General features: G+C 36.3%; 1 long non-coding RNA gene across 2 annotated transcripts; it reads left to right on the top strand.

Annotated features, from left to right (window-relative positions):
* Window positions 1-7,169: 7,169 nt before the first annotated feature.
* On the top strand, window positions 7,170-9,500 carry LOC306991635. 2 transcript variants are annotated; one of them, XR_013796137.1, is made up of 5 exons: window positions 7,170-7,242; window positions 7,364-7,475; window positions 7,596-7,649; window positions 8,119-8,228; window positions 9,112-9,500. It is a non-coding gene; the product is annotated as an uncharacterized lncRNA (long non-coding RNA). The 2 variants fall into 2 exon arrangements; XR_013796138.1 differs by having other exon boundaries at window positions 8,119-8,255; window positions 9,112-9,463.
* Window positions 9,501-10,239: the final 739 nt, after the last annotated feature.

Genomic DNA, 10,239 nt, shown 5'->3' with positions numbered 1-10,239 from the left:
GACTGGATGTTTGCTCGATGTCCGTGGTCTGGTGTGGCTCAGGGAGCCTTAAAGGTTCGGAGTGCCTTTTTTTTATGGATCTCTTTACTTTTGTGGGCTGGTCTTCTGACCTCAACGTTGGCATGGCTTAAAAGGGTCTCAGTGCTTGATTTACTTGATGTACAACTCTCTGAGAGAACATTCCAGCCTGAGGATAACATAGCAATGCTGGTCTGCTGACTTGAGTGGATCTCAGGAGTGCTGTGGCAATCTGCATACAGGTCAGGACTGTAGCAACTTGGGAGAACATTGGGACTAATTTGGCCATGTGGACGAAGGTGAGGAGTGCTTTGGCCATGTGGGCTAACATCAGGACTTATTTGGCCATGCAAATGAAGGTCAGGACTGCTTTGATCGCGTGGATGAAGATCAGTTCTGCCTTGGCCAATAAGGTAGAGGCTGTCTACTGCAGGAGAAATCTGTTCCCTAGAGATCACTGGAGCATTGGGTAAGGCATACTTCCTGAAAAGTACAAAACATCTTAGTCCTTTAAAGATGGACGATGATGAAATTGTTTTTGTATTATTTTCATGTTATCACTGTGAAGCTGCTTAGATACAATCTGTATTGTAAAAAGCGCTATATAAATAAAGGTGACTTGACTTGACTATTATGTTAATCAAAAATCACTATGCTAGTGATTATGAGGAAATTAGGTAACCCTGTATTTCTTTCATCCAAAAAACGTCATTCGAGGTGTCATTGTAATGGGAAAAACATGTCGGAGTCGAATCTTGTCTGCAAAGTACAATAATATGCATTTATTCTAGGAAATACCATATTTCTAAATATGAATGTTAAATTTGATCTCTCACATGACATAGTCAAAGTAGGCGTTTCGTCACAAACAAAGAAACATCTTTCCCGCTCCAGATCATAAGATCCGATTTGCTGTTGTCCCAAAAAGAAGGCGTAAACATGTTTTTAAAAGGTAGAGGCTCTCTCTCTTTCCAACTCTCGAATGCTCTCGAATTCTATCCAACTCCCCAGCTTGAAGAAAACCTCTTACGCGCGCTGCTCGCTCTCTGACCCCACCTCCGGTCATTTCCCTCGGACAGCACATGTTCGAGTCGTAGCTGCCGTTCTTTTGTAACTAAGTTATTTGCCTCTCCCTTTACGGGAGATGAATCTTATTTTCCGGTAACGTTACATTCAGTGAGTACAAACAGGACACCGTCCGCGCTCCCTGCCTCTCAGCATCACCCGAACAGAGAACAAACTAGCAAGTATTGACCTCTTTAAAGCTGATTCCAGGTGTCTCTTGAAATTAGGTTCCTGTCTGTAATTATTACAAGCTATTCTCTTTCTCTCTTCTTATTTTCTCTCTTTCATTTCATCCACTCTGATCACGCTATTTCTTATGTTCTTGTTTGTTTAAATGTTTGTTTGTTTTATTGTTTGCATTTTTACGTACGTTTAGCCTATAGTTGTAGCTCATGTAATCTCTAGTTTTGACATTTATTAAAACCCATTCATACTTTGACTGTCTCTGTGTTTGAGAAACCCATTTTATGAAGTCACTGAAATGCCAAAGATCGAATTAAGCTACACGCTCGATATTATAGACTACTTTGAGTAGTTTTAATTCATAAACTCAGAAAGTCTTATGTTCATGGCCAGAAGATAAACTTTCTTGGAGTTTGTAAACACGGTAATACCCTTTGCTGATCTGTGATAAGCTATCTTACATAGGTACACTTGGTGGACAAGTGACTGATTTTAAAAACGAGACCAGTTCAGTTAATAGGTAAATACCGAAAATTGAAAAAGTAAATGTATGTGCGATTTATTAATTATGACCATGAGTTATGATTATTAATATTTCCAAAATTCCCTATTGAGCTAATTCGCATGGACCCAGAGTCCGAGTCATTTACGTTACAGAATCCAGACTTGCAATTAAAGGCATTATCATAATTCATTTTTATTTATATTTGTCTGCAGATGTGTCTGAGGCTGGCACTCAAACTGAGTGTGTGGAGACCTGTGCAGAGGCCAGCACTATTGAAAATATCTGAAGATTTTAAGGAGTAATAGGGTTAATTGCTTAATTTGATGTAGTTAAAAAATAAAGATTATTTTAATTGTTTGGTTCATTTTTTGTGGTTTTTGACTGTTTGTTTTGTATAGTTTCTGGGTATGTGTTTAGTTTAGAAAATAATGCAAGAAACAGAAGTTGAGTTACAGTATTTTTGTAAAAGTATTGTAAATAAGAGATACATTTCTTTGCAAAGGTAAGATCATAGTCTAATTATTTTTCTTTGTAATGCTTTTATCAATAATGATTGGTAATGAGAAATTATTAAAAAATATATATATAATTGCAACAACTATTATCATAAAGAGTAGCCAAATATTGAGATTTACTGAGAATTGTAAAAACAGTTCATTAGATGAATTTGAAATAGGGTGACATGTAAGTTACTTTTTAGTTTGTTAAAGTTTATGTAACAAGGTTAGATTATTTACTTTACATGCTGTAGATTAAACATTTGGGTTTTATATAATTAATGGTTGTTTTAATAATTGTGTTTACGTGAAGTAAGTAATCACGTGTTTGTACGATGGCATCACTGTTTTCTACAGAGCGGCTATCAGGCAGGTAATCAGGTTCGAAGCCCCATACAATGTCAAAGTATGGCATGTTCATAAGTTGTGAAGGACCTTTAACACCTCTGACAGGCCTACCTTCAACTACAGCTACTTCCATATCTTTTAACATAGACTTTGAATCTCTATCATGTCCGGGGGCTACCACCGTGTACTTAACCTTTCTTAAGTCTTTCGATTAAAGACTTAAGTCTTTCGATTATAAAACACCGGGATGAAGACAGAAGCCACACCCAAAATAACCATTGAACTGAGTAGTGTTCTGCATTGTAGGTCTTGCTTTGGAGTCTACACAGCAGCAGATGCCAACAACTTTGCTTTTCACTTGAACGCCGTTTTTTCTCCACAACACCCATTTAGAACTGAGCGACTTTGCTTGTTTTGTAAATGGTTTAAGGTAGACTTGCATAGATGGCTCATGGGTTCCAAACCACAGACCAGCAAGGATTACATGCTTAAATTCCATTTTGGGGGGCAGTTCATTCAAGTGTAGCTGTATAGGCCATATAGAGAATTATGAAGATTTGTATAGAGGGGACCCATCAGAATTAAAATTGTATGAAAAATTGTTAGGATCTGAAAGAATTCCACCAGGTTGTGACAATTTTTCATACATGACTCCATCATATATATCGGAGATAACATTCTCAATCCTGTTTGGCCTGTCAAATCGATAGCTGAGGTGCTCCTGAATTTCTGGATTTTCCAGAAGGTTCTGAATCTGTGGTGCAACTGGCACATTTATAAAGAAGCTACCATTATTTAAAGAAGTGATCTCAACTGCTTCATTACAGGATGGGCACTGTGTAATGTTCTGGTCAGTAACTAGTTTTTGTGTTCCAATGTGAGATTTGCAGCCTCTACAATAAAGATGAAACTCAACAATCTCTGAGTTGTTCTTGAATACCTTATTAAACATATGCTTGGACCTTGGAACTACATCATTACCAAAAAGGAAATTAATGAGTTTCAGCAAGTCGTCAAGTTGACTGCCAGTAATATTATGTACAGCAGCATGAGTCATTATCAGCAGCAGAGCCTCTGCCTTTGTGATGGAGCCTGTTGATTTGAGAACTGTGTCCATCCCTGTGTCTGTGCCAATTCTGTGAAGTGGATCATCTGTTGGAGTTTCAACCTCACTTTCACTATCCGTTCCATCCGTATATTCGGAAGATGTGATAAATGTGTTCTCATCCAATTCATCCCAAGCAAACAAATCTGATACAGCATCACCCTATAGAGAATTTCGAAAATGTATTTTAGTAAGATACAGGACAAAGAACTGTGTTTTAATATTTAATGATTGTTAAAGCTGCACTATAGAAGATTCTTTGATTGAAAAAATTTATTGAGAAAGCTCATGAATAAATAAACTGTCTCCTTGCCTTACTACTAGGGGTGTAACGATACACCAATACCACGGTTCGGTTCATATCACGGTTTTGGAGCCTCGGTTCGGTTCGGTTCGGTTTGCTGTGGGGGCAGGAGGTTCCTGGCAGGGCACCAGCAAGAATAAAGAACACTATTCACTTTTAACTTAATAACAATACCAATAATTTAATTTAATCTTAGTTAATCAAAATACAGCTGTTAATCCTTTTTTTATTCATGTTACTTCACAGTGCATTAGGCGAACTAATGTTAACAACTTTTGATTTTAGTAAATGGTGAAATTAACATTAACAAAGATTAATAAATGTTGTAGTAGTGGAGTTTATTAATAGTTAATGTTAACTAAACGTAGTTAACGGAAATTGAACTTTATTGTAAAGTATTACCGATTTAGACGTCTGGTGAGTTGTTGAATAGATCAGTTGTTTTAACCATTCATTAAATGGAATCGGTTCAAAGGAGTCATAAGTGCGCGAATCAGAGTCATTAGCGGGCGTGTACGCGTTGTGTGATTATCCCGTCAGTTTTGGACATTGCACAAGATTTGTGTCAACACATTTAACATTTAATCACTGGATAGGTGTTTAGGTTTATTGAAAGTGTGGTTTGTCTCAGCTGAATGTGCGGAACGCTTTTCAGAGAAGATGGACAATTCAAGATTTTGATTAATATGCGCGAGGGAGGGAGAGCAAGACGGTTAAGACTGTGAGAGTGCGCACGCGGCCGGGCTCTCAGTAACATGCGACCGGTCACAAGCGCAGCAGTCTGTCATTTACATCACTCACCGATCAAATAAGGCTTTGGCGAGATAAAAATTCACTTTGGCGGCCGCAAAAAACGTAATATGTAGCGGACGGTGTTCATTTTTGTGGCGCACCGCCCACAAATTAGTCTATGTGTGGGAAACTGCCGAGCATGATCAATCACCAAATATGACGTGACATGCACTTGGAAATGAAAAAGTTAGTGTATATTTTGTAAAAATACAGCTTTCATTAGTTGTTACAAGTGTAGGCTACTAATTTTTTTACTGACCCAAAGTGGCTCACAGATCTTGCATACCTGTCTGACATTTTTGATAGACTCAATACCCTTAATTCGTCTTTTCAGGGCCCGAATTCAAACCTACTAACAATGTCCAATTAAATTGTGAGGTTTGTGAGGAAATTGGAGCGATGGAGAGGGCAGGTTGATGGGGGCGCTATATAAATAAAACTTATTATTATTAGTCAAGTCATCTTCATTTATATAGCGCTTTTAACAGTGTAGATTGTTTCAAAGCTGCTTTACAGAGATAAACGGATAATTTAAGGTAACAGATTGTTTTGGCTTTATAGCGGTTCTTGAATTTTTGTAAATAAAACGTGCGAGTCCCTGTCACGCCGACCCTGTCTTCCTTCTAAACACTGAACCTCTTCACAACTTGTATAGCAATGAAGTTCGTTTGCACGCACTTTGGGAGGGAAAAAATATAAGACCTTTGTAACGAAATCCAAGACTTTGTATACCAAATTCAAGGCTTTTAAGGCCTTAAATTGAGATGATCAAATTTAAAACTTTTTCAATGCTTTTAAGACCCCGCGGGTACCCTGACTAGAGATAATTTACTCTTTAGCTTTACCTCAAGCAGCTATTCCTTTTAGATGTTTCTTTTTCGAAAACATTGATGCATCATAATCTAGCAGTGTTATTTTTTCTAGTCATACATTCATGTTTTCATACACGTTTAATGTAATATTTTTATTTATCAACATTCATTTTCGTAACAGTCATGTAACATTTCGTAACATTTGCATGACGGACTTGCAATATATATTTGACATGTTTTTATTTTTGGATTAGTGCGCACAATACTTTGTGGAAAATTTATCTCAAACTAAACCTTCCATACTGCAGCTTAAATTATAATTTATTTTAATTACTGTTATTAAAGGGATAGTTCGGCCAAAAATTATATTTAGCCCATGCATTACTCACCCTCAAGCCTTTCGAGATGCATATGTCAATCTTGTTTCAGACGAACACATTTTCAGTTATTTTAGAAAATGTCTTAGACCTTTCAGTGGATATAATGTGAAGCAATGGGGTCCACCTCCTTCAAGTCCCAAAATGTGCATACATCCTTCACAAAAGTAATCCATCCGGCTCCAGGGGGATAAACGAAGGCCTTCTGAGTGTAATCCGTGCGGTTTTGTCGTAAAAATATACATATTTAAAACTTTATAAATGAAAATATCTGGCTTCCGGCAACGATCGACGCGCGTTCACAGGTGATGGAAGTCGGCGTAGGACGTAGCGTAGGAACCGTCGTGACGTAGAACGATCGCGCCAGCGCAGCCAGAGAGCAGAGCAAAACAAAACTCCACTCAGGATTTCCGAAAAGATTATTTAAAAGAAAATGTCACACAGCAAAATCTCCAGTGTTGAAATCCTGGTGTTAAAGACTCCTAGAGTAAAGAGTTAATTTTCTGGTGTTGAATTAACACTGCTAGTGTAAACCGCACCCTCTGGCTGGTGAAAATATGTAGAGTTAAATCTATAACACCGAGAGAGTGTAATTAGTTACATCCGGGACATTTACGCGCTGGGCGCGACGAAACGAACTGAAACTTTTTTCAAAGACGCCATTTTCTTTGACTCGCGCCGCAAGGCATATAAGGAGGGACAACGCAGATATAATATCATATTAAGTGTTTATGTATGCATTTTATATCATTTTATTACATCATATTGTTTTATAACAATATTTATGTGCTGTGCACGGCTAAACCGCTCTCAGAAAGGCATTTCCGTCGACGCGCGATGAGGAGCAGACGAGGATGAGGTTGCTTTTACACAGGGAAACGACGAAAGTACGTGTTTTGTCTAATCTACAATATGTATTTTTATAACATATTGATTTATAGCGATATTTAAATGCTCTGCGCGCTGAACCGAGCCGAAACTTTTCTCAAAGGCGACATCTTTGGCTCAATACGGAGCTGACGACGACGAGGATTGCTTGTAACATTAACAGGGAAAACTCCGAAAGTAAGTGTTTTTAACCAAATTTAAAACATGTATTTCATGGCATTATATTGTTTTATAACGATATTTATATGATGTGCGCGCCTAAACCTTTCTCACATACTAGGCCCGTTACATCTTTGACTCGTGACGCAGTGCAGACACGGAGTTTGCATTTAACAGTGAAAACACAAAGTAAGTGTTTTAACTCATTTACAATACGTATTTCATAATGATATTTTTTATGACAATATTTGTGATGTGCAAATATCATAATGTATTTATCCTCAAACTATCTTTTACTCTCGTTTGCCAGCACACCTATCTTAACTGAAAACAGAACCTCAACTCCACAAACTTCGGACCAACAACGCACGGGAAATTGCCACTTTATTTCCTTATTTAGAGGTTCACGTTTTTTTAAATGGGTAAGTAATTCTTTCAGATTCAATATTTATGCAAAATGTATTTGTCAGATTAAATTTAGGTTGATGTTTGGATAAGCTTTCACGTTTAAATGTATTGATTTAGCTATTTGTGTTTGCTAGGAGCATTTCTATGATGCACCTACCAGGCTTGGTGTATACTAGAACCTAGTGAAGGTAAGATTTAACACAACATATGAGAGAATCATGTGCATAAAGGTAAAAAAAATAATCATTGTTTTGTTGCCATTTGGTATAACTAGATTTTTTTGTGTTTCATGACACTCATTTTGAATTTGTCAAATTACTTTACAAAAGTAAAGGCCATTGCACACTGAGTCCGAAATTTTCGTATATGTGTTTTTTCGTCAAAGAAAAATTGTCAAAGCACCATTCAAACTGCTTGTTACGGATGCGAAAAACGCAGAAAATCAAACCCGTTTAGATTTTTTTTAATGACGGATGAAAGTTTCGGAGGCAGTGTGCAAGCGTGATTGACATAACGTGAGGTCGTATTTATTTTTTAACTTGTGGAAATTTTGGATTTCTTAATTCTTTTTTTCTTTTCTTTTTACTTAAAACGAATTTTCAAACCAATTGTTTTCATGATTTGACAGGTAGATGTTTTCTTGCTTTTTAATTTTAGACTCAACTGATTGGGAAATCCCTGCCCATCACCTGCCCCCAACATCACAAAGCCACCAGAAGGGAACAAAGATTCTTCCGGCAGCTGACCATTTAGTGAGATTTCGTAATGTGCGTGTCTTAATTTATTCCTAAAGGGTTAGTTCACCCAAAAATGGAAATTATGTCATTAATTACTTACCCTCATCTCGTTCCAAACATGTAAGACTTTCTTTCATCTTCACAATACAAATGAAGATATTTTTAATGAAATCTGAAAGCTTCCTGTCCCTCCATTGACAGTCCACGCAACTACCACTTTCAAGCCCCAGAAAGGTATAAAGGTATATCATTAAAGTACTCCATGTGACGCCAGTGTTTTAATATCAATTTGACTATGCAAGTGCTGTGTTTGCAGCAATAAAACATTTACCACTTAATTTATAAAATATTAATTTCCAACATGCGTTCATGAGAACATTACAACTCGTGCATGTTGTTGACGTGAGAGCAGATGTTAAGTAAGCGTGCATTGAAGATTAATAATTTGTAAATAAAGTTGAGTTTTTTTGTTTGTTTTTCGTGCAAACAAAGCACTCTTGTTGCTTCGTAATAAAAAAAATTGAGGTTAAACTTGAGTCACATGGATTACTTATGATTTCTTTTATACATTTCTGTGGCTTTGGAATTTATAGTTGAAAAGGCTGTTGATGAAGGGACAGAAATCTCTTAGATTTTATAAAAAATATCTTCATTAATTGTTCTGAAGATGAGCAAAACTCTTACTGGTTTGGAACAACATGAGGGTGAATAATTTGACAGAATTTACTTTTTTTTTTTTGTTGAATTAAGTATTTTATTTACTTGGAAAAAAGTAAATTCAAGTCTTAATCTAACCAAAATAGTTTCTTGTTTGAGTCACAAAAGTCTAAGATGATTTAACTTTTTCCACCATAAACTTGTATTTATAAAACACAAGTATTAATTGTAATTGGTCTGGTTTTGTGTTGTGTAGGGAACCAGCACTCCAGGATATTTTGATAAAGTTGGATCTGCACGGCCTTTCCTGCTCTGTGAAACAACTATATATGCACTGAACTTTACTGTTAGCAACTGGACACAACTGATCCACTCATATCCTGCAACTGTTGTTCATCCGCTGAATGTTGTGTTGACTCAAGTACTGCTGTACTGTTGCAAAGTCGAAGGTACTCAACTTCACAGGACTTGCATTCACTGACATGTACAGGACTTGAAATATTACAGAGATACAGACAATTTGATGAGCAGCTTTCACATAATTATGATGACAGAAATGCCTTTATTGTGCCTTCATCATTTATTTTAAAAGTTAACCTATGATGTAAAGGGGCTTGTTCGTTAATAAAAAAAAACTAGTTTGTTAAAAAAACTGTTTGCATTTTGCCTTTTTTTAACCTTACCATGAAATGAATTCTACTATGTTCCCAGACTAAGGTTACAATTTAACTTTCTGGATTGTTTTGATGTGCATTCAATGTTAGGTTAAATTATTTGCTTTTATACTCAATTTGAGTCCCATTTAACACTCCTGAAATGTATATATGACTCCCTCCATTTTGGAGTTAAAATAACACTTTTGAAAGTGTGAAATATACACATTACTCACGGAATACATTTGAACACTGTAAGTGTTCAAATGTACTCCATGAGTGATGTATATATTTCACACTTTCAAAAGTGTTATTTTTAAACACTGTAAGTGTTCAAATGTACTCCACGAGTAATGTATATATTTCACACTTTCAAAAGTGTTATTTTTAAACACTGTAAGTGTTCAAATGTACTCCACGAGTAATGTATATATTTCACACTTTCAAAAGTGTTATTTTAACTCCAAAATGGAGGGAGTCATATATACATTTCAGGAGTGTTAAATGGGACTCAAATTGAGTTAAATGTACACTGGCGTTTTTGCTGTGCAGAGGATTTTGATATTAGAGAAGAGGATATTGAGTTTTTGCCACAGCCCTAGAAGAAGCAGAAGACCATTAAATATATTTTAAAGTATACAAAAAATATATATATTTTCCCTGACAGGGCTTGTGTAGGCCTACTCCTATTCCTAATATTATAGAAAAGTTGAATGGTTTTATGTCACACT

This window comes from Phoxinus phoxinus (assembly GCF_949152265.1).
Source record: "Phoxinus phoxinus genome assembly, chromosome: 23".
Taxonomy (NCBI): Eukaryota; Metazoa; Chordata; class Actinopteri; order Cypriniformes; family Leuciscidae; genus Phoxinus; species Phoxinus phoxinus.
The sequence above is the reverse complement of the archived record's forward strand: the minus strand, read 5'-3'. Positions and strand labels throughout refer to the sequence as shown.